The sequence below is a fragment of the Octopus sinensis genome, linkage group LG12 (genome assembly GCF_006345805.1).
Source record: "Octopus sinensis linkage group LG12, ASM634580v1, whole genome shotgun sequence".
Classification (NCBI taxonomy): Eukaryota; Metazoa; Mollusca; class Cephalopoda; order Octopoda; family Octopodidae; genus Octopus; species Octopus sinensis.
The window spans coordinates 68297059-68321771 of NC_043008.1; the positions used below are offsets into that span (position 1 = coordinate 68297059).

The 24713-nt window shown below is 38.1% G+C and overlaps 1 long non-coding RNA gene across 1 annotated transcript in view; it reads left to right on the plus strand.

Moving 5' to 3' along the window:
- LOC118765662 overlaps positions 1-15630 on the plus strand; it is a 17002-nt gene extending 1372 nt beyond the window's left edge. The window contains exons 2-3 of the long non-coding RNA XR_005001530.1: positions 532-537; positions 15540-15630. This is a non-coding gene — a long non-coding RNA (uncharacterized LOC118765662). The remainder of the gene's footprint in view (positions 1-531; positions 538-15539) is intronic.
- Positions 15631-24713: the final 9083 nt, after the last annotated feature.

The following is a 24713-nucleotide window of genomic DNA, read 5'->3' on the forward strand; positions in this document are numbered from 1 at the left end:
GGCTATTAGGGTTCTGAAGATAAGGAAAAACCCTGGTCCATCAGGAGTTACTGTTGAGATGCTTAAAATATTGGGTGGAGTAGGATACGGTCTTGACACCCATATAATTAATCAAATTATTCAGGAACGTGTCATCCCTAATGACTGGTGTAGCAGCATTATAGTCAGCTGCTACAAGGGTAAGGGAGATGCCTTAGATTGAAGTAATCACAGAGGTATGAAATTGCCAGATCAGGTCATGGGAGTTACAGAAAGAGTGATAGCCAAATTAATTAGAACAGAATCAGATTAGATGAAATGCAGTTTGGTTTTGTGCCAGGGAGAAGCACTACTGATGCTATCTTTATAGTCAGACAACTACAGGTGAAGTATGTGGCTAAGAATAAACCATTATATTTGGCATTTGTTGACCTGGAGAAAGCCTTCAACAGAGTACCCCACTGTGTGATATGGTATGCTCTGAGGAAGCTAGACATAGATGAATGATTTGTGAAAGTTGTACAGGCCACGCACAGAGGCTCTGTCAGTAAGGTCAGAGTTAACCATGAGTCCAGTAAGGAATTTAGTGTGTAGGGAGGCATTCATCAGGGTTTGGTTCTCATTATTGTCATCTAAGCCATAACAGAGGAATTCAAGATCACTTGCCCCTGGGAACTGCAATATGCTGATATCTTGCTCTCATAGCAGATTCTGTAACAGAACGCGAAAAGAAATTCCAGGTATGGAAGCAAAACCTGGAAGTGAAGGGCTTCAAGGTTAACTTAGCAAAGACCAAAGTTCTAGTAAGCAAGAGAAGAGACAAGCCACTACCCATTTCAGGTAAATTGCCCTGCTTGATATGTAGCAAAGGTGCAAGCAGGAATTTCATATGATGTACCCAGTGCAAGCTATGGACACACAAGAAGTACAGTGGAATAATAGGATGGTTGTCAGAGAAGGCAGTGTTTGTGTGTGAATGATACACAGGAGCCATAAAGTCTACAGATATAAATTGATTTTTCTCAAATGCCCTGCAGGATCTCCAGATGTGGATAATTTCTGCAACTTAGGGGACCAAATCAGCAGTGGAGAGGATGTAAGGAATGTGTAATTGCTAGAATAAGAATAGGATGGAGAAAATTCAGAGAGCTTTTACCTCTGTTGGCAACCAAAAGTCTCTCTCTCTCTCTCTCTCTCTCTCTGAGTGAAAGGAATATTGTATGGTGCATGTGTATGAACAACAATGCTACATGTTAGTGAGATGTAGGCCCTGAATGCAGAGGACATGCAAAGACTAAGGAAGAATGAAGTTAGTATGCTCTGTTGGATGAGCAATGTCAGTGTACATGTGTGACAGAGTGCTAATGTATTGAGAGAAAAGTTAAGAGAAATTAGATGCAGTGTGCAAGAGAGATGACTGAGCTGGTTTGGTCATGTGATGTGTATACATGTAGACAGTTGGATAAAGAAGTGCCAACCACTTAAAGTAGATGGAACTCATGGAAGAGGGAGACCCAGAAAGACAACTACCGAAGTACTGAAGGCTGATCTCAAAACACTGATCCTAATGAAGGAAATGGCAAAGATATCTGGTGTCTTGCTGTACTCTGGAAGACTGGTCCACCACAGCAGAATTGATATCCTAAATGCCATTGGTAATGCTCGTCCTTGAAGAACTCTGCTCCATCCCTGCCTCCATCCTCTCTGACCTTTTATCTCTCACACTTCATCTCCTAACACCTATCACTTCTCTATCACCTGAGAGCAAAGTAAGCTCTTATTATATACCCCTACTTTCTTAGTTGCCTTCCTCCTCCCCAAACCACTTCCATTTTCCATTATCTTCTTCCACCTACTGTCTCCACCAATCAACACCTTTCTGTGCCTTTTTGCCTCTCCATCATTAATACCTCTCTTACCTGTTATCATTCTCAATGCCATCATGTATTTACCGCAGCCCCCATCCCTGAGCTTCTCCTATATTTTGCTCCATCATTTGCTACAGCCACCTTTTTCCTGCCTACTCACTCTATCCAAAGCTCTGCATCACCTCACTTATTCTCACCATCCCCAGTGTCCCATAAAGGCATGTCTTGACACATCTTCACCACCATCTCTCTCTCTCTCTCTCTCTCTCTCTCACTATTGATTTCTTTATCTTACTCTCTCAATCACTCATTCTCTTACTCTTACTCTTTAACTTGATCTCCTTTCTCTCCCAACTGGAGTATCCATGTATCTACTCTACCACAAGACCCCCGTCCTTGTGAATCAATTCCTTTAATCTCTCAACTGGCACAAAGCTACCTGTGCCTCAATACTACTTTCCCTCTTCCAACCAAGGAGTTTTGTCTTGTAAATTGCTTGGTGACCCAGTCGGTACCAGTGCCACATAAATCGCATCCAGTACACCTTGTAAAGAGGTTGGCATTAGGAAGGGCATCCAGCTGCCAAAACAGACAATGGAGCCTGGTGCAGTTCTCAGCCTTACCAGTGCCTATCACACCATCCAACCCATGCCAGCATGGAAAACAGACATTAAATGATGATGATGATGATGATGATGAAATGTGTATTTGTGCACCTCCTTTTCTTGATATCACATGATGGTAATAAACAATCATCACCATCAAATGAAGAATGTTCTTCATTTCCAGTCCTCTGTGAGAAACATGTCTGGCCTTGGAAATATTGCCTTCTCAGGTAACAAGCGAGTTTTGGTGACAGTAAAGGTATCTGATTATAGAAAATCTGCCTCAATGAATTCTGTTTGACCCATGTAAGTATGGAAAACTGGACATTAAATGATGATGATGATGACGATGATATTGCTTGCCCATGAGGAATTTGGCTGAGACTCCTTTCTATCTTACCTCTTGTAAACAGCATACACCTAATTGCCTTCCCTCGAGCAGTTCTATAATGTGTCCAGACCTACTTTTTGTTGTGATAACATTGTGATGGCAGCAGCTCTGAAGTTTTATATCTTACATGCCTACAGAAGAAGATACAATGTTTCCAGTGTTGCTGTGCTAGTTGTTTGATGTCTGTTTTCTGTTTATGAAAAAAAGAAAGGAAAGCTGATATGATTGGGAGATAAAGATCAAAATGTTCTCACACAGGACCAGATGGTCCTACCTAACTACCCAGCTATCGCGTTTAGCACTGATGTGGTGATCATTCATCCTGTGTACACAAGATGTTTCACTGTCATAATCTTAATATGGTTTCATTGGCTGGATGCATCCAACGGATACAGTTTATCATACCTCTAACATTATCCACACTTATTAATAAAAGTTAGTACTCTCCTTGATAGAATTCCTGCTATCCTAGTCAGACATTCTGCATATCTTCACTGTGAATTGCAGTGACTACATCTCTTCCATGTTCAATGTGAAAATTCTCCTGGTCTGGTTTACCTTCATTATAGCTGAGAAGCCACATCCCTATGATAATGCTCAGTTTGCTGATAATGTGGCCATAGTTACAGTACATGTGTGGGTTTGTTTATTGTGTCTAAATTCTTAGAAGTATATATTTTCAAGGGTACTTACTATAAAGAATCTAGTTTGTTTTGAGTGTCTCAATTCTTAGATGAGTCACACATCAGGTAGGACTGTGACAGTACCAACATAACATATTTCTCTATATTAAAGGCAAGATAAAGAATTTAACTGATCCATGTACATATATAAGCATATATGTTTGTGTGTGTCTACACACACACATACACTTTATTATTCTGATATTATGATATATATATATTATGGCTGCCCCCTCATTATCGAGTATGGCCATTGCACGAAGCTTAACTGTTACTGTTGCTGTGATTGAATGTGACTTTTTAGCCCAGCTAAAGATCTACAATGTTTTGTACAGAATTGGCAACTAATACCTTTACCGGTAATAGCCGGCTGTAGTTGTAACTGGGCTTCATGTACCTTTGCATGTCGTTTAAGTCCTCCTGCCAAATTACACTCTCTTCCACATTCCCGACAGATATGATTAGTATGGTCTGTTACACCACCACCAGTGGCCAGGTTGTCTCTCATCTGTCTCGCTTTATGACTACGAAGATGACTCTTGAGTCCAGCTTTACTGAGGTAGGGTCTTGCAGACATTGCATGTCAGCATCAAAGGAAGACCCTTTGTATATATATATATATATATATACACATATATACATATACATGATCTGATCAATAAGTATCCAGACTGTTGCCATAGTAATGAAGCTAAAGCACATGAGTAAAGCTGTTTGGCACAGATTGACCTTAAACTCTGCTGTGCATGCACACCAAGTGTTAATGTTCTAGCTCACTTCTGCTGTTTACAGCAGTGTATGGAAGGAATGTGTGTAGCATGTGATTGTTGCATGATAGAAAAAGTTTGAGCAGAGAATCTGCATGAAATTTTGCCAAAAGCTTGGCAATACTGGCTCAGGGGCTTATGCAAAGTTTTCAGAAAGTTTTCATTGTGCTTGACACAATCAAAGAGATTTTGTGCAACTGAAATCTAAGTGTTTTTTTTTTTGGGGTCAGCTGAAAGTAGTTTTGGCACAAACTTGGCAGACATGATCTCATACCCAAATCTTCAGTGATAATGGACTGAACTGAACCATAACTAATTTGCACTTCCTCTGATAACTCACAGATGGTGATTCGATGATTTCCCCTCACGGCTGTACACACATCTGCGATGTTTTCTCAGTTCTGCTGGTTGCAGGTCTCCCAGAATATTTGTCAATATCGACATATTTTTTGCCATCTCGGAAATGTCTGAATCACTCGTACACTTGTGTGTGGCTCATACACTCCTCTCCATACACTTTCTGCAACTTTGCACAGGCCTCTGAGCAGGTATCGTGATGACAACCTTCTCTGTCATAGTCAATGCGATGATCACACACTACACAGCTTTCTTCCAAGCAGTGCTGTAAACAGCAGAAGTGAGCTAGAATGTTAACACTGCCCACTGATTCCTGTTCCCCCACAGACTCATCCTACATACATCATCATCATCATTTAGCGTCCGCTTTCCATGCTAGCATGGGTTGGACGGTTCAACTGGGGTCTGTGAATCCAGAAGGCTGCATCAGGCCCAGTCTGATCTGGCAGTGTTTCTACGGCTGGATGCCCTTCCTAACGCCAACCACTCCGTGAGTGTAGTGGGTGCTTTTTATGTGCCACCCGCACAGGTGCAAGACGGAGCTGGCAAACGGCCACAAAACACTTTTAATTTTTTCTTTTTTATTTCCTCCCAGTACTTTCCTAACAATAAGGTCTGATATATGCAAAATGTAATAGCATGATATTGATGCAAGTTTGAGGGAGTGCTTCTCCAATGCCTAAAACCACAAATATTATGCAACTTTTCTTTTAGAATTTTTGCGTAAACTGTCATTGAAAAGGAAGATGGTACAGAAACATTTGTAACTTTGTAACTTATAATTAAAGATGTGTTAAAGAATTTTGTCTGTCTTCTTCTTTTCATTACATATATATGTGTGTATATGTGTGTATTTTTTTTTTTTCTTTCTTGCTTCAGTTCAGAGCTGCGGCCATGCTGATGCACCGCCGTTTCTTCCAAGAAAATATATATATTTATTTATATTTATATATATATATATATATATATATATATATATATATATATATATATTGATAGAAATGGTAAGACAGCAACAGAATGAAAGAGACCGCGATATTATGTAAATAGAGGAATTTATCCGTAAATATGTGACAATTATTTGGTAGCCATGATGAAATTCCAAGTTTCGGATGTCGGGGTGGAAATCCACGCCGCCATCTCTTCAGTTATCTGGCTATCGGAAAAAATGCTATGAAAATGACCCGACATCCGAAAATTGATGCCCTTCATAACGCTAGCCACTCTGAGAGTGTAGTGTGTGCTTTTACATGCCACTGGGACAGGAGCCAGTCAGGCAGTACTGGCATTGGTTACGTTTGAATGATACTTTTTACATACCACCAGCATATATATACATATGTGTATGTTATAATGTAAAAGTGGTAAAGTATATATATGCATGTATGTGTGTGTATATATATATATATATATATATATATATATCATCATCATCATCATTGTTTAACGTCCGTTTTCCATGCTAGCATGGGTTGGACGGTTCAACTAGGGTCTGGGAAGCCAGAAGGCTGCGCCAGGCCCAGTCTGATCTGGCAGTGTTTCTACAGCTGGATGCCCTTGCTAACGCCAACCACTCTGTGAGTGTAGTGGGTGCTTTTTATGTGCCACCTGCACAGGTGCCAGACGAGGCTGACAATGGCCACAATTGGATGGTGCTTTTTACGTGCCACCGGCACGGTGGCCAGTCGGGGCGGTGCTGGCAACAACCACGTTCGGATGGTTCTCTTATGTGCCACTGGCACTGGTATCACAGCTACAATTTCCATTGATGTTGATCGATTTCAATATCTCTTACATGATATAATATATATGATATATATTACAAGTATGTTGATGCAAACAGGAAAATAAGACTCAAAATATGAGTATATGTATATTTTTATGAATATCTAGCAGAAGTAACAGAGTGACTCAAGGTCTGAGAGCTTGATGCTTTGGCACTTATCAAACTTTGATAAGTGTCAACACACAAAACTCTCAGACCGTGAGTCACTTTGTTACTTCTGCTAAATATTAACAAAAATATTATACAATATAAGGTGGTGCCGCAGCATGGCCGCGGTCAAATAACTGAAACAAGTAAAATAATATACATATATATATATAAAACAAAGAGATGACAATGGAAGTTATGTGATGAATTTCATTAGCTTACAGCTGTTTCTGCAACAGGATGTGGTGGACTCCTAGCTGAGTACCAGGATAACATCCTATAGCTTCATCATAGCTTTGAATATGAGGTGCACTTTATTTAGGAAAGTTACATTTTCAGAACATATAGGCATTATGAGTGAGAAAGTTTATGTTGATGGCTATGGATAGTTCTATCCCTGGGTAGAAAAAAAGTATGTAAATATATACATGTGCTTAGAGCAGAATTAAAAAGGAGATACATGGATAGATGTGAATGAGCGTGAGTGTAAACTGAAAGAAGTTTGTTGTGTGTGTGTATATATATATATATATATATGTTTCTTTACTACCCACAAGGGGCTAAACACAGAGGGGACAAACAAGGACAGACAGACGGATTAAGTCGATTATATCGACCCCAGTGCGTAACTGGTACTTATTTAATCGACCCCGAAAGGATGAAAGGCAAAGTCGACCTCGGCGGAATTTGAACTCAGAACGTAACGGCAGACGTAATACCGCTAAGCATTTCGCTGTCGTGCTAACGATTCTGCCAGCTCGCCGCCTTTATATATATATATATATGTGTGTATATATATATATATATATATATATATATATGTGTGTGTGTGTGAGTGAAGGCGCATGGCTCAGTGGTTAGACCGACGAACTTACGACCGTGAGGTTGTGAGTTTGAATCCTGGACCGGGCTGCGTATTGTGTTCTTGAGCAAGACACTTTATTTCACGTTGCTCCAGTTTACTCACTCAGCTGTAGAAAAGAGTTGCGACATCACTGGTGCCAAGCTGTATCGGCCTATGCCTTTCCCTTGGATAACATCGGTGGCGGGGAGAGGGGAGGCTGGTATGCATGGGCCACTACTGTTCTTCCATAAACAATCTTGCCTGGACTTGTGCCTCGGAGGGTAACTTTCTAGGTGCAATCCCATGGTCATTTGTGACCGAAGGGGGTCTCCGATGTATATGTGAGTGTGTGTTTTTGTGTTTGTCCCCCATTACCACTTGACAGCTGGTATTGATGTGTTTATGTCCCTGTAATTTAGTGGTTCAGCAAAAGAGACTTAATAAGTACTTGGGTCAATTCATTTGACTAAAAATTCTTCAAGGCAGTGCCCCAGCATGGCCACAGTCTATTGACTGAAACAAGTAAAAGACAAAAGATAAAAGATATATATATATATATATATATATATATATATATATATATATACACACATATATATATATACACACATATATATATGTTAGTTAGTTAATTTTTTGGCTCAAAAAGCAAAAAGCAAGGACATGGAGTTATGTACAGGGTGGTGTTCATGTAAAGATTTCAGGCCATTTGTGGTCAAGGGTGACTTTGAACCGAGCGGTCGTCGGCATCTTCACTATCTCGTCCGGCAGCTTATTCCACGGATCCGCAACCCGGACGGAGAAAGCCCCTCTCCTTCAATTGAGATGAAATCGTTGCAGATAGAGCTTTGCGGAGTGACCCTGCAGCCGACGCTCTGGAGCAGGAGTGAAGAACAGCTCTTTCGAGAGGTTACACTTTTCGCTTATGATGTTGTGAGCAAAAATGAGATCACCATGGCGGCAGCGTTTTTCTAGAGAATAAAGGTCAAGCGTCTTCAGCTTTTCTTCATAAGACAAATGCTTGAGACCAAGAACCATGTGGGTAGCCAGCTTCTGGACTCTTTCGAGACGCTGTATGTCTTTGAGGAGATAAGGAGAAGAGGCTTGAATCCCATACTCCAATATGGGTCTCACCAGCGTGACATAGAGTGGTAGATACACACACACACACACACATATATATATATATATATATATATACACACACACACATATATATATATATATATACATATATATATATATATATACATATATATATATGATTGATTGATTGATTGATTCTAGTTTCAGCTTATGAGCTGTGGCCATGCTGGGGCACCGCCATTTGGTGTTGCTACTTGGTTTCACTTCACGAAAGCTTTCTAGCAACTGCCATTTGGTGCATGAGAGAGTTCGATGCAGCTGCCCTCATCTGCCCCTCCTGCCGTGAAGTTGGTTCATCTGGGACACCTGACAGGAAGAGATCCAGCTTCATTTTAAAGACATCTGCATCCACCCCATGCAGGTCTCTCAGGTTCTTCGGGAGGATATTGAAGAGCTGTGGGCCTCGGAAGCCCAGGCTATCACAGAATCTTGTCCTACATCTTGATGGCAAGTTTGGAGTCCTAGGCACCACGCAGTGGCGCCCAGTTCTGGCATTTGCATAACTCTCGATGCCAAAGTTCAGGACACTTCCCTCCAGGATCTTCCAGATGTATATTATGGCATATCTTTCCCGCCTACGCTCCAGGGAATATAGTTTTAATCTCTTGAGTCTTTCCCAGTAGCTTACATTCTGCATAGAGGCTATCTTCTTCATGTAGCTACGTTGGATCGCCTCGAGCTCTGTGATCAACTTGACACTGGATGGTGACCATAACTGAGAGCAGTAGTCAAAGTGGCTTAGGACAAGTGTCCTCCAGAGGACCATCATGGTTTCTTGTTCTCTTGTTCTAAAGGTTCTGAGGATCCATCCGGCCAGTCGTCTACATTTCATTGCCAATTTAGCAACATGTACACGAAAGGTCGCGTCATCACTCATGTAAATACGTAGGTCACGCACTGATTGTGCCTCTGGGATTGCTATTCCTCCGGGTCCAGTGTATTCATTGGGTATTGCATTTAGTTTTGCATGCTGATAGTATAGAGCTTGAAACTTTTCAGCATTGAACTGCATGCTATTCTTTTCGGCCCACTTGTATATTTTGTCTAGCTCACATTGCAGGTGTTTAGTGTCCTCAGGGTTCTGTATTGCCTGTGAAACTTTTGTATCATCTGCATAACTTGTGATCGTGGCTCTCTGCATGGCTGAGGGCATGTCTGAGAGGGCCATTATGAACAGTAGTGGTCCCAGAACAGTGCCCTGCGGAACACCGCTCACTATTTGCGTGTTAATGGAAGTGGCCCCATTGGCCACTACCACCTGACTTCTATCTTTCAGAAAGTCATGAAGCCATTCTCCCAGTTTTCCAACTATGTTGAGATCACGCAGTTTGTGACATATCATTCCATGATCGACTTTATCAAAGGCCTTTGCAAAGTCGAGATATATCACTTCCACATTTGAGTGGTTGAGCAGCCGTTTCAGCACCCAGTCATAGTGTTGTAGGAGCTGAGTTAAACAGCTTCTCCCTGGTCGGAAACCATGTTGGGTGTCGGCCAGCAAGTCATTCTCTTCAAGGAAGGTGATCAGCTTCCTTCTGACTATTCATTCCATGACCTTGCTGATGTGTGAGGTCAGAGAGATAGGTCTATAGTTCTTGGCTTCCGCTCTGCTACCTCCTTTATGAATGGGGCATATTTTACCTTCCTTCAGTTTTCTTGGAAGTTTGCCAGCTGCAAGGAAGCTCTGAAAGAGGAACTGCAGTGGTCTTGCTAGGACTCTCTTACATGCTTTTAGGAGGATTGCCGGGAATCCATCGGGGCCAGTAGCTGAGTCTGTTTTCATTTCATCTATAGCCTTGGTTACATCGTCTTCCTTTATATCGATGTAATCTATCGTCGCCGCCTCTGATTTTTTATCTGCAGTGGTAAAAAAGTCAGTTGGATTGGTGATTTGGAGATGCCCAAGGGGTGGAGTGAAAACACTCTTGAATTGCTCATTCAGTATTTCACTTACCCTCATTGGTTTTCCTGTGATTTTATATCTGATTTTATATCTGCAGTGGTAAAAAAGTCAGTTGGATTGGTGATTTGGAGATGCCCAAGGGGTGGAGTGAAAACACTCTTGAATTGCTCATTCAGTATTTCACTTACCCTCATTGGTTTTCCTGTAATTTTATATCTGATTTTATATCTGCAGTGGTAAAAAAGTCAGTTGGATTGGTGATTTGGAGATGCCCAAGGGGTGGAGTGAAAACACTCTTGAATTGCTCATTCAGTATTCACTTACCCTCATTGGTTTTCCTGTAATATATATATATATATATATATATATATTATATATATATATATAATATATATATATTCGTCTTTTGTCTATTTTCATAATGCTTCCCGTTATATATATATATATATATATTATATAATATATATATATATACATAAATATATATATATACACATATATATATATAATATATATATATATACATATATATATATATACATACACACATATATATATATATACATACACACATATATATATACATATATATATAATATATATATATATAATATATATATACATATATATATATATATACACACATATATATATACATATATATATACACACATATATATATATACATATATATATATATACACACATATATATATATAATATACATACATATATATATATATATATATATAAATTGATCAAAATAAAAACATGATGCCAAGGATTCAGCGGTACATATGTTTCGGGCCTTTATTAGACAGATTTATAACAATGCATAATGTATGTCTGTGGCCTTCTTCAGCTGCGCACAACAACTTCCACAAGGACATGTGTTACATCAAAAATTCTTGGTTGGGGATGCAAATCCTCTCATTCTTTGTTCACTCACTACATTCATTCTACTCCCATCCAACTGTCACTCTCCCTCACACTCTTACAAAACTACCTTCTTCCCTTCATCCTCTCTCTCAATATCCTCCCTTATACTCACCTTCTTGTACCCTGACAGTTTGCTCTAGCTCCCTATCACTACCACCTTGTCTTTTTCCTAGCTACTCCTACCCACCCTTATAAAATGCAGAGTAGTTATGTATCTCCCCTCTAGCCAGACATCTGTGCTTCTCCCTCTATCATACTTTAGCCTCTCAACACCTGACATAAACGACCTCACCCTCTCTCAAATACTCAAATACCCTGATGAAGACAAAAGGACCTTTGTTTTCTTTTTCCTTTTTCTGTTCTTTTCTTTGTTTTGCAAGTTATTTGATGGCCTCACTAATGGTAGTGACATAAGAAAAGCAACCAGTACACACTGAAAAGTGGTTGGTGTTAAGAAGAGCATCCATCTGTAGAAACTAAACCATAGCTAACATCGGAGCTTGACACAGTTCTGCAAGTTGTCAGCTCCAGTCAAACCATCCAACCAATGTCAGCATGGAAAATAGATCCTAAATGATGATGATGACAACAATGATGATAATATACAGGGTATCCCAAGGAAAGTTATACATACTTTTAACAGCTGATAACTCAACTTTTATTACTTTTTAGATTTAACTCATTAGAAACAATGGAACCAGGCTAAGCTTTAGCAAAAACAATTTGCTCTAAAGGGCTTCAAAAATATATATATATATATATATATATATATATATATATATATATAGAGAGAGAGAGAGAGAGAGAGAGAGAGAGAGATGCACAGAGAGACACAGATATGTATGTAAGCATCTATGTAATGTGTATGTACATACACACATGCACGCGCGTGCACATACACTTACTGGGCTAAAGCAGAGAAATGATAACCACATGGGCACAAATTCAAACCTTACAGTTATATTGCATTGTTATGTGTCCTTCAGGGAGTTACATCACAATGCCAGTTGCAGTTTGCCTGGCTGAATAGAAAACAGGCTAGAGTCCTACTTCATGGTTGAGTGATTAGTAGTAGGGAGCACTCCATTCAGTTGTAAAAAAACATTGGCCTCAATCATCCTACCTATGCATGCATATAAATCGCAAAGAAATAAAAAAGTACAATATTTTATCAGTTATATTACAATTATTGTCTGTCTTACACCATACCTCAAATAGCTAGCTATTTCTTTTATTATATACATAATAAAATATGTTACATTACTTATGGCTGAAAGCTCCTTATTAATATGAATTATTTATTTTATGTAATATTGACTTCAGAAGATAGAGCATTTTGTAATATTTAAAATTTTTTTTTTCAATTGTTATAGAGATTAGAGATATTTAATTTTATTTTGGAGTATATATTTGTAAATTAAGTTGTCTTTTTCTTTTTCTTTTTTCAGATATTACCAAAAGCAGTTTATGAGTAAAACTATAAAAATAAAAATTACAGATCCATTTGTTCTGGATTTGCACTAGGATCAAATCTAGAACTTTATGATTGCAAAGAGAATCTTTAAAGTCTGTATCCATACAACCTTAAATATATATGTATATATATATATTTATACATATACAAGTATATATGGAAGGCTGACTTTAAACGCTGATGATGATGATACACACACACACACACAAGCAGATAAGTGCAAAACAAGCTGAAAAGGATAGTACTCAAATACCAATGGTAGAGGTATATGCTTTTATTAAAGCTGCGAAGTTATCACAAAACTGTTGTTACTCAGAGTTTCATATTCTTGTTCATCAGACAGTTATTTTCATTACAACTCTCTAACGAATGGGAATGTGAAACAGTTTTGTGATAACTTTGTAGCTTTAATAAAAGTGTGGTGTGGGGAGTCAAACCTAGTGAAGGCCCTTTGTTTGGAAGCAGAATTTCGCTCCTTGCCATATCTCTGGAACGATCAGATGTGGTTGTTAGGGAATTTCTACAATTTCACCTAATTCTCCCAATTGTAATCCTATGGATTACATCTGCTTTGCCTGCAACACCAAGGCTGAACTGGTGACCAAAATCAAAGAGTTGTTCAAAGATCATCCCAAGGACATAGTGAGGTTCTGGTGCCAAGGACATGTGCCAAGTTCTGGAGCCACCTTGATCTGTGGTGGAAGCTGAGATCAGTTACTTTGAGTAAACTGTTATCTTCACGCCATAATCTAGCTGCTGTTTTTTTTTATTTTATAAAATACTTCAATTTTCTAATGGAATATTGTGTTTTCTTTTTCTTTTAATCAAACTGTCAAATTTATTCTGAACACTCTCTGTATATGCATATGTATTTATTGATATAGATATAGATATGTATATACATACATACATCTATATATAAATATGTGCATTTGTGTATGTATTTGATCTATCTTTCTTCTTGAGCCACTCCTGTCTCTCCCACCTTGCCTCTCCCCACATTATTTCCCACCCATCAACTGCATCTCCACCTTTGTTCACTCACTACATTCATTCTGCTCCCATCCAACTGTCACTCTCCCTCACACTCTTACAAAACTACCTTCTTCCCTTCATCCTCTCTCTCAATATCCTCCCTTATACTCACCTTCTTGTACCCTGACAGTTTGCTCTAGCTCCCTATCACTACCACCTTGTCTTTTTCCTAGCTACTCCTACCCACCCTTATAAAATGCAGAGTAGTTATGTATCTCCCCTCTAGCCAGACATCTGTGCTTCTCCATCTATCATACTTTAGCCTCTCAACACCTGACATAAACGACCTCACCCTCTCTCAAATACCCTGATGAAGACAAAGGGGCCTTTGTTTTCTTTTTCCTTTTTCTGCTCTTTTCTTTGTTTTGCAAGTTATTTTTTTGCCTCACTAATGCTAGTGACATAAGAAAAGCAACCAGTACACACTGAAAAGTGGTTGGTGTTAAGAAGAGCATCCATCTGTAGAAACTAAACCATAGCTAACATCGGAGCTTGACACAGTTCTGCAAGTTGTCAGCTCCAGTCAAACCATCCAACCCATGTCAGCATGGAAAATAGATCCTAAATGATGATGATGACAACGATGACAACAATATGCAGGGTATCCCAAGAAAAGTTATACATACTTTAACAGCTGACAGCTCAACTTTTATTACTTTTTAGATTTAACCCATTAGAAACAATGGAACCAGGCTAAGCTTTAGCCAAATAAATTTGCTCTAAAGAGCTTCTTGAATTTCGGAAAAACAGTCAAAGTGCAAAGACAGTTTCCAAGGGAATTTCAAACTGACCCACCTATGCTGCTTACCATCACTTGAACTAAAGATAAGTTTGAAGCAGATGGAATTGTTCAGAATGTTCTCAAGGAACATTCTGAAAGACCACAGACGTTAATGAGTTTCTCAAAGCAATAGATGATGCTAGAAATGTATTGCCAGAGTTTAGGAAAATCTGTGTGGCAAGTGGATCTTGAGATAGGAATTTTAGAGTCAAGCTTCCATTACATTTTGAAGTACTCTTCATAGTTCATGCTGTCGATGAACATGATCTGGACCAAAGAGTAGAATTTTGCAAGTGGTACATGGTTAGATGTGTAGAAGATACACAGCTTTCAATGAAGATTTTTTGGGAGTGATGAGGCTACATTGAAATCAAATGGCTCAATTAACTACCACTGTTGCACCTACTAGGGACCAGCGAAAATGCATATCACAGAGGAACACCATGTTAATTTACCAGAATTTGTATAAAGCAAGATTGTACATAAATACAAAACAAAATGTTTCCTGCTGTTTGCAATTCCATTGCTTTGCATTATAAGCAATGCTTGTACCAGAACAGTCACCAGTTTGAGAATAGGTGTTCATTAAAAAAATTGAATTTTGTCTGTAGATTCTACTGAATTTTGAAAATGAAATGTATTTTAATATTCACTGACTTTTTAATTATTCAATATATGTATGTATATATATAAATATATGCATATATATGAATATACATATTCACAGGAATGTGTGTGTGTGAATACACACAAATATGTCGTCAACATCATTTAACATCCACCTCCCATGCTGGCAAGGTTTGGACAGTTGGACAAGGAGAGCTGGCAGGCTAGGAGCTGTCCAGGCTCCAGCTGCCTGTTTTGGCATGGTTTCTATGCTTGGATGCCTTTCCTAATGCCAACCACTTAATAGAGTGTGCTGGTTGTTTTTTCATGCCACAGGTATGGATGCATCTGTGCTTCACCAGCACAGGTGTGTTTATGCATCACCAGCACAGGTGCTTTTCATGTGGCACTGGCACCTGAGAGAACAAGCCTGTATGTGTGGAAGACTGAGTTTACTTAGCCTGACACGTCTTATCAAATACAACAAATTGCCACATCTGGTCCCTTACCATTTCCTCAGTGAGGCCCAGTGTCTGAAAATCCTTTCTCACCACTTCATTCACAATTAGAACTCGGCACTTCTTTATGCAATTGTCCTCATCCTGCACATCACATGACCAAACAAGTGGAGTCTTCTTTCTTGCACACAATATCTGATGCTTATTATACCCTCATTCACACCGTCATGCATGCACACTGACATTATCCATCAAAGAGGGTATGCTAGCTTCATTTCTTTCAAGCCTTCACAAATCCTCTATAGTCAAAGCCCATGTTTCACTGCCACATATCATAGTTGTATGTACACAGGCATCATACAATCTGCCTTTCACTCTGAGGGAGTGGCTCTTAGTTACCAACAAAGGTAGAAGCACTCTGAACTTTGCCCAGCTCATTCTTATTCTAGCAACTACACTTTCAGAACTTCCTCTACCACTACTAACTTGGTCTCCTGGGCAACAGAAACTACCTACTACTTCTCATTATCTCACTGAGCATTTGAAGTAGCCTATTGTCTGTGCATTTTTAGTGCTTACAGTACCTGCACATTTGCTACATACAAAGACTATATGAGTGTGTGTGATGTGTGTGTGTGTGTGGTGTGTGTGTGTGTGTGTGTGTGTGTGTATCAGGTGTATCTGTGTAGTAAGAAGCTTGCTCCCCAACCATATGGTACCAGGTTCAGACCCACTGCATGGCAATTTGGGCAAGTGTCTTCTACTATAGTCTTGGGGTGGCCAAAGCCTTATGAGTGGATTTGGTAAACAGAAACTGAATGAAGCCCATCGTGTATATATGTATATACATGTGTATGTGTCTTTGTGTCTGTGTTTGTCTCCCTATCACCGCTTAACAACCAGTGTTGGTGTGTTTATGTCTCCATAACTTAGCAGTTCAGCAAAAGAGACTGACAGAATAAGTACTAGGCTTAAAAAATAAGTCCTGTTGTTGATTTACTCAACTAAAACCCTTCAAAATGGTACTCCAGCATGGGCACAGTCAAATGACTGAAACAAGTAAAAGAATAAAAGAATATATACATTATTTATATTTGACAGATATTTGTCCTCATCTTGTTTGTTGTTAACATAACGTTTTGGCTGATATACCCTCCAGCCTTCATCAGGTGTCTTGGGGAAATTTCAAACCTGGATTCTCATTCCTAAGGTATTTTTCGATGGTATTATTATTATTATTATTCAGGTCACTGCCTGGAATCCATGGGCATATGGCATAGTTCGATTCAAAGCAATGACCTGAAAAATAATAATAAAAATAATAACATCGAAAAATACCTTAGGAATGAGAATCCAGGTTTTAAATTTCCCCAAAACATTTGATGAAGGCTGGAGGGTATATCAGCCAAAACATGTTAACAACAAACAAGATGAGGACAAATACCTGTCAGATGTAAATAATGTACATAATTCCTCATCTCTTAAATATAGAACTATATTAAAAGAACATATATATATGTGTGTGTGTGTGTGTGTGTGTGTGTGTATATATATATATATATATATACCAGTGGCGTGTGGTGACTTCTGTGGTTGGTCATGCAATAAATACTTATTGGTTGAGTCAAATCATTTAAAAATTATTTAACTAAGAGAACACGTTACATAATATGGCCAAGGTTCTAGACCGTTATGCTGTCAAAGACAAATCAACTGCTTTATCAGGCTCCTCACCAATTTCAAGAAAATAATTGATACTCACTGGAGCAGCGTGTTCTGATACTTATTGAACTCCATACATTATAATACTGTCTTACATACACGCATCTACATAAACACACAATGAAAGACAGTGAAAATTCAACATTGTACAAAAATTCAACATTGTAAAAAGCCCTAAAAACCTAAACAAAAGCCTAGTGTCTCTTTTCATTTGTTGGGAGCAGCAAAGATGTGAAATATCGCAACATGCAAGGAGAAAACAAAGAAATGTAAATTACACTAACCTAATAATGAAAGAAAATTTGAAAGAATGTAAAAGAAAATTATTTATACAAAATGATTCATGCATAAACACACACATACACACACATCTTTCAATGTGTGTGTGTGTTTATATTTATGTGTGTATGTTTCAATGCATGTGTATGCGCACGTGATTGTCTTTCAATGTACTAAGTTCAGTAAGAATCAGAGCAGGCTGCTAGAGTGAGTGTCAATTATTTTCTTGAAATTGGTAAGCAGCCTGATTAAGCAGCTGATTTGTATTTGACAACAACTTCATGGTCTAAAATGAAAGAATGCCTTTTAATACATTTAGATTTTTTTTTTTTTTAATGTTCGAAAATGTTATTTATCTTTCTGGACAAATATATTTATCACATTTTCATAGAAATCTTCTCTTTCCATTAATTGTTGTAATAAAATCTTTTTCAATTGACATTAGTGCTAACCCAGTCTGTTGCATTTCTTTGGGATGTTTTGATTCTAGTCAATGCAGAAAAGGATCACTCTTCAGAAACAGTTGTAGATGGAATTGTTAAAATCAAGTGGCAAAGATTGAAGAATTCTGGCATAGCTTCAACAAGATCACTGATATAAATGTAACTCATTAAATGACTTACACTTTGCCTTTTAAAATCTTTTATTGATCACATTTAATTGAACCCATTTAATTGTTCTGCCATCGTAGTGGCACCATCATAGATTTGTGCAATTAATTTGTTTCCACATTTCCACATTTCAATGCATTTAAAAACATGTTCAGGTAAAGCATTTGCTGATTGATCTGCACTAACATCATTAAAACCAATAAATCATTCTTTTGTAACATAATCTTCTGTGACATAATGTAAAACAGTTGACAGTTGTGAATACGCCAATACATCAGACGTTTCATCAACAAGAGTAGCAACGAATTTAGCCTGATTAAGTTCATTTTGTATTTCTTTCAACATAACCTTTTGAATTACATCGATCAAGTCATTTTGAATTCTGTTTGAGAGACTGGAGAAGATAGAAGCAGTATCTAGATGGCTTGCCAATTTTTAGTCATATCTACTGATTAAATATAAAAGTTCTTTATAATTTCCACAATTATTAGATTCTTCAGATTCAAAATGACCTCGAAATGATAATTCCAGATGACCTAAAAAAATAAATACATCGATCAATTGTTGCAAAATGGATCTATTTTGTCTAACTTCCTCATTATGATGTTGTATGCTCTGTTTTTTTTTTACACACATCTAATTGTAAGTCTATGTGAACATTCTTGAATGTTTTAAGATCTATCAAGGATCTTATATTCTTTGAGAATATTCATGTTTTAGCATAGCCATATTTAGATATTCAAAGCATCATAACTTTTAGCATTCTAAACAGTTTTTTCTAAACAAAACAACATGCATGGCCAGCAGAATAACTTATTAAGCGTAGCACTACCAGTTAACCATTTTTTCTTTTCATACAAATTAACCTGAAATTGTCTCATGAATTTCTTGTTGTAGCTTTGCAAATCAGGTAATTTCAGTATTGGTCAATCATCATTTAAAATTAATTGTTTCCCTGCAGTCTTTTTTTGAAAAACTGTTTTTCATAATTTCTTCTGTAACACACATTTCAGCCATTTGGATAAATATTTCGAAAATCCTAAAGAAATCTTATGAAATTAATAGTATACATGTGAGTGGGTGCGTGAATTGTAAATCAGTTTTAACAAAACGGATAGATAATTTAAGTAAATCAATGAAAGATTAATTAGCTATATTGGGGCAAGTGAAATTGAAATTGAACCAAATCTGATGATTGGCACCGGTGCCAGTGGAGTGCTAAGAGCTCCATCTGAGCAGGATCACTGCCAGAGCAGCTGCCTGGCTTCCATGCCGGTGGCACATAAAAAGCACCATTTGAGCATGATTGTTACCAGCATCACCTTACTGGCACTTGTGCCAGTGACATGTGAACGAAACATTTGAGCGAGGTCATTGCCAGTGCCGCTGGACTGACTCCTGTGCAGGTGACACATAAAAAACACCATTTCGAGCGTGGCCGTTACCAGTACCACCAGACTGGCCTTCATGCCAGTGGCATATAAAAGCACCCACTACATTCTCGGAATGATTGGCATTAGGAAGGGCATCCAGCTGTAGAGACTCTGCCAGATCAGACTGGAGCCTGGTGCAGCCATCTGGTTCACTAGTCCTCAATCAAATCCTTCAACCCATGCTAGTATGGAAAGTGGACGTTAAATGATGATGATATTTCTAATTTTTGATAAATTGCTCAATTCAGAAGATGGTTAATGATAATAATTTCAAAACTTACGACAGAGCGAAATAGATATTCCAGAGTCATGGCAACATTTGAGCTGACTAATTAAGAATTATGGGTCTGTTGATATGTTTTGCTCAGAATTTTTACAGGTCAAAAAGTCAAACCAAGTCAACTATTTAACTTTACATCACTTACAAAGAATTGTTGACAAAGAACTGATAGAAAGGGAGAGGAGAGTCAAAGCTGTAACATTCATAGTTTAAATGGACAGTGTTTTTGGTTTTACTAACTGGGACCAAATCTACCATGTTCAATCCCACCCTCTTTTCTATAATGTGAGTTGCCTTGTAGCTCCTCAACAACTCCTCTGTCCTGGCCTATTCATACTGTTATATTCTTACGCTTCCAATATTGGTTAATATTGTTGATGATAGATAAAGAATACACTGTAACAGTGTTATAACAATACGAAACAGAAACAGTGGCAGTAACAAACACATAATGAACAAACAATCTTTTACAAATCAACAATCAATATTTCCAGCACACTAACTTGAGCTGTAAGCTGTACCTGGACTTTGAAGACCAAACTATGAAGTGTCAACTACATCAGACCACTACTATTTATATGTAGTGGTCCCATCTATTCTCATCAGAGGGATCATACTCTTACCACAATGCATACTTTAACTTCTCATCTCCATGCATAAAACTGCCTTCCTCTCTACTGCAACCCCACCTAATCAAAACGGATCTTAGTCTTGAAAGCTGCATATCAACCTCACTAGCACTGGTGGCATGAAAAAAAAGCACCCAGTACATGCTGTAAAGTGGTTGACATCAGGAAGGGCATCCAGTCATAGAAACCACAACAAAGCAGACACTGGATCATGATGTAGTTCTTGGGGCCTGTCAGATACTTTCAAACTATCTTGCCTATGCCAGCATGGAACATAGACATTGAATGATGATGATGTTGGTGTTAGTGGTGGTGATGGTGATGTTGATAATGCAAGCTTCCCACTCTTGAAAATTCTACCTAAAAGTAGCTTTGATCAAGCCAAGCAGGTTTCTTCAACATGCAGTGCAGCAAATTCTAATGTTTACCTCAGGGGTTTATTGTTTGACATATCAAATCAAAAAGGAGCTTCTATATGAGTAGATTTCTGAATAAAATTGCATCCACCTCTTTATGAAACAATGAGATATGTGGTCTCAATAACATGAGACATTAAACTTCTTAACCATGATACCAGGTTTATGAAATTTTATAGCCAAGACTGTTCTAAATTACTCTACAAAGGTAGAGTAATATGCTTTTATTAAAGCTGCAAAATAATCACAAACCTGTTACTCAGTTTCACGTTCCCGTTTTAAGGAACAGGGATGTAAAAATCTGAGTAACGTTTTTGTGATAATTTTGCAGCTTTAATAAAAGCATATACATGTGTGTGTATGTAAATATATGTGTGTATGTATATATATATTGTATAGATATAAGTATGTGTGTGTGTGTACATATGTATATATATATGTGTATGTGTGTGCATATACATATGTGTGTGTATATATATATTTACTCTTTTACTTGTTTCAGTCATTTGACTGTGGCCATGCTGGAGCACCGCCTTTAGTCGAGCAACTCGACCCCGGGACTTATTCTTTTGTAAGCCCAGTACTTATTCTATCGGTCTCTTTTTGCCAAACTGCTAAGTGACAGGGACATAAACACACCAGCATCGGTTGTCAAGCAATGCTAGGGGACAAACACAGACACACAAACACACACACGCATATATATATATATACATATATACGACGGGCTTCTTTCAGTTTCCATCTACCAAATCCACTCACAAGGCTTTGGTCGGCCCGAGGCTATAGTAGAAGACACTTACCCAAGGTGCCACGCAGTGGGACTGAACCCGGAACCATGTGGTTGGTAGACAAGCTACTTACCACACAGCCACTCCTGCGCCTATATATATATATATATATCATCATCATCATCATCGTTTAATGTCTACCTTCCATGCTAGCTATGTTTATATATACGTATGTGTATATGTATATATATATATATATTATATATATATATATATATATATATATATATATATATATAATATATATATATATATATCAGTTGAATAAAGTTAAAGCATGGTCTGGTTTTCATGTTTTTCATTATTGTATTTTTAAAAAATTCTTTACAATGTTGAAGTGTGTTAAACATTAAGAAAATATTTTGATATTCATATAGTGCAATTAGTGCTTTCATGCATTCATACTAATCAGATTTCAAAATGTATTTAACTGAGAGTTGAGTTCTTGACAACTGTATGAGGGGCATTCAATAAATAAGTGGCAAATTACAGCTCTGAACTAATTATGGTTTCTGATTTACAGGTGTTTGAACTGAGTCAAGTGTGAAATGGAGCCTGTTGAGTGTCAAGCAGTGATCCGGTTTTTGTATTTGAAAGGACGCACACCACGGGAGACTTTTGATGAAATGAAAGTAACTTATGGTGATGATGCCCCATCATATGACCTTGTAAAACGCTGGCATCGTGAATTCAAACATGGTCGGAACTCTGTGGAAACAGCTCCCAGATCTGGTCGCCCCCTTCTGCCATTGATGGGGCATCTATCCGTCAAGTTGAGGCTGCCATTTTGGAAGATTGATGCATAACTATTCGCCAAATAGCCCATGAGGTCAAGATTAGTACCGGGTCTGTGGAAACTATCATTCATGACCATTTGCATATGCAAAAGGTGTCTGACAGATGGATTCCCAGGTTGCTCACACCTTTCCAGAAGCAAAAATGCGTCGAGTGCTCAAGGATGAATTTGGAGATGTGCCAAGAAGATGAGTCAAAATTTTTCAAAAGACTGATTACACAGGAGAAAACCTGGGTCCATCACTATGATCCAGAGATCAAAGCCCAGTCAATGCAGTGGAAGCACCGTGACTCACCTCCTCCAAAGAAGGCAAGGGTGCTGCCCTCCGTTGGCAAGGTCATGCTCACAGTCTTCTGGAACCAGGACAGAGTAATGATGACAGATTTCCTGGCAAAGGGTACCACAATTACAGGAGCCTATTATGCTTCACTTTTGAGGAAATTAAGAGAAGCTATCAAAATCAAGAGGCGGGGCAAGATCAGCAAAGGCATCCTCCTCCTGCAGGACAACGCTCCGGTCCACAACTCGCGTGTTGCCGGATCATCAGCACAGGCGTGCACCTATGAACTCCTCCCCCATCTCCCCAACTCTCCTGACCTTGCACCCTCTGATTTTCACCTCTTCCCAGCCATGAAGTTGTTTTTGAAAGGAAAGTGTTTCTCAGATGATGCAGCCTTGATTTCTGAAGTCAAGTCGTGGTTGGAGAATCAAGCTGGAGTCTTCTACAAAAACGGTCTCCAGAGCTGCATTAAATGATGGGAGAAATGCATAACTCTGGGTGGTTACTACGTAGAAAAAGACTAATAACTGTGTCAAGTTTCGTTGCTCTACTGCTATGGGAAGTGGGTCAGGGGCATTACTTATTGAACGCCCCTCGTAGCAACATACCTTTCATACCTTTTAGAAGACTCCAACAAGCTGAGTTTTTTTAATACGATTTTGACCAATCCACATGCAGCTTAAACCTCATGGATTACCGGGCGCACTAATATTAATGGCATAGATCCTGCCTTTATTTTAACCAATTAGCTTATGGTTTACATGTAATGGATTTATGAGGGAGCAAATTTTTTGGTTTCGATTGTTTTTATTTCAGTTGGTGGGAGCTTTCTGTAATTTGTTTATATTCTTATGCTAAAGATATTTTTTAATCCACATCATTAACTGGCAGTTATATTATTGTTGTTATTTCCGTTCAGAACAGGTTTAAACATTTTAATAAAACGTTTTTCTTTTATCCTTCTTCCAGCCTCAATTGTGACATGTAGTTTGAAGAAAGGAAAAGTTAGAAAGATTTTCTGACCACATGTTTCTATGTTTATTCAATGGAATTTGGCAAACGTTAGTGTTCCGGTTTTGTTGTCTGTGGACTCGTGAGCCTTCCAATAATGCATTCCCTGTCTCACCAACATATAGTTCCTCACAATAGATCAAATTTCTGCTTTTGCAGTTTGTATTTACATTTGCGAAAATCTGTCCATGTTTTGTTCTAATGGATCTACCTGTATGCATGTATTGACACGTTCCACATCTGTTATCATTACATTTGGTTACTGTGAATGTTTTATCCTGTTTGTTCATGTTGGATTTTGCCTTTGTTAATAGTTTCTTTAGGTTATGTGGTTGCCTTTTGCTTAAGATAAGTGTTTGATTAGTTATTGTTTCTTTAATTTTTCACTTGGTTTCATGATTGGTAAATTTGTGTTAATGATGTTAAAAATGATTTGGTGATGTGCATTGTGTGTTGCTAGAAATAGTATTGTGTTCCATTGATGGGTTCATCTTTCTCATGTTGCCTAGAGTTGTTCTACAGGTATCTCTTTTGCTCATTGTATGCTATTTTCTATAAGCAGGAGAGGGTATTTTTGCTTGAACAGAAATCCTTTGCGTTCTATAAATCATATGTTCATGGTACATAACGGAAATAACAACAATAATATATTCAAAAAAATTCAGCTTGTTGGAAGCTTCTAAAAGGTATAAAAAG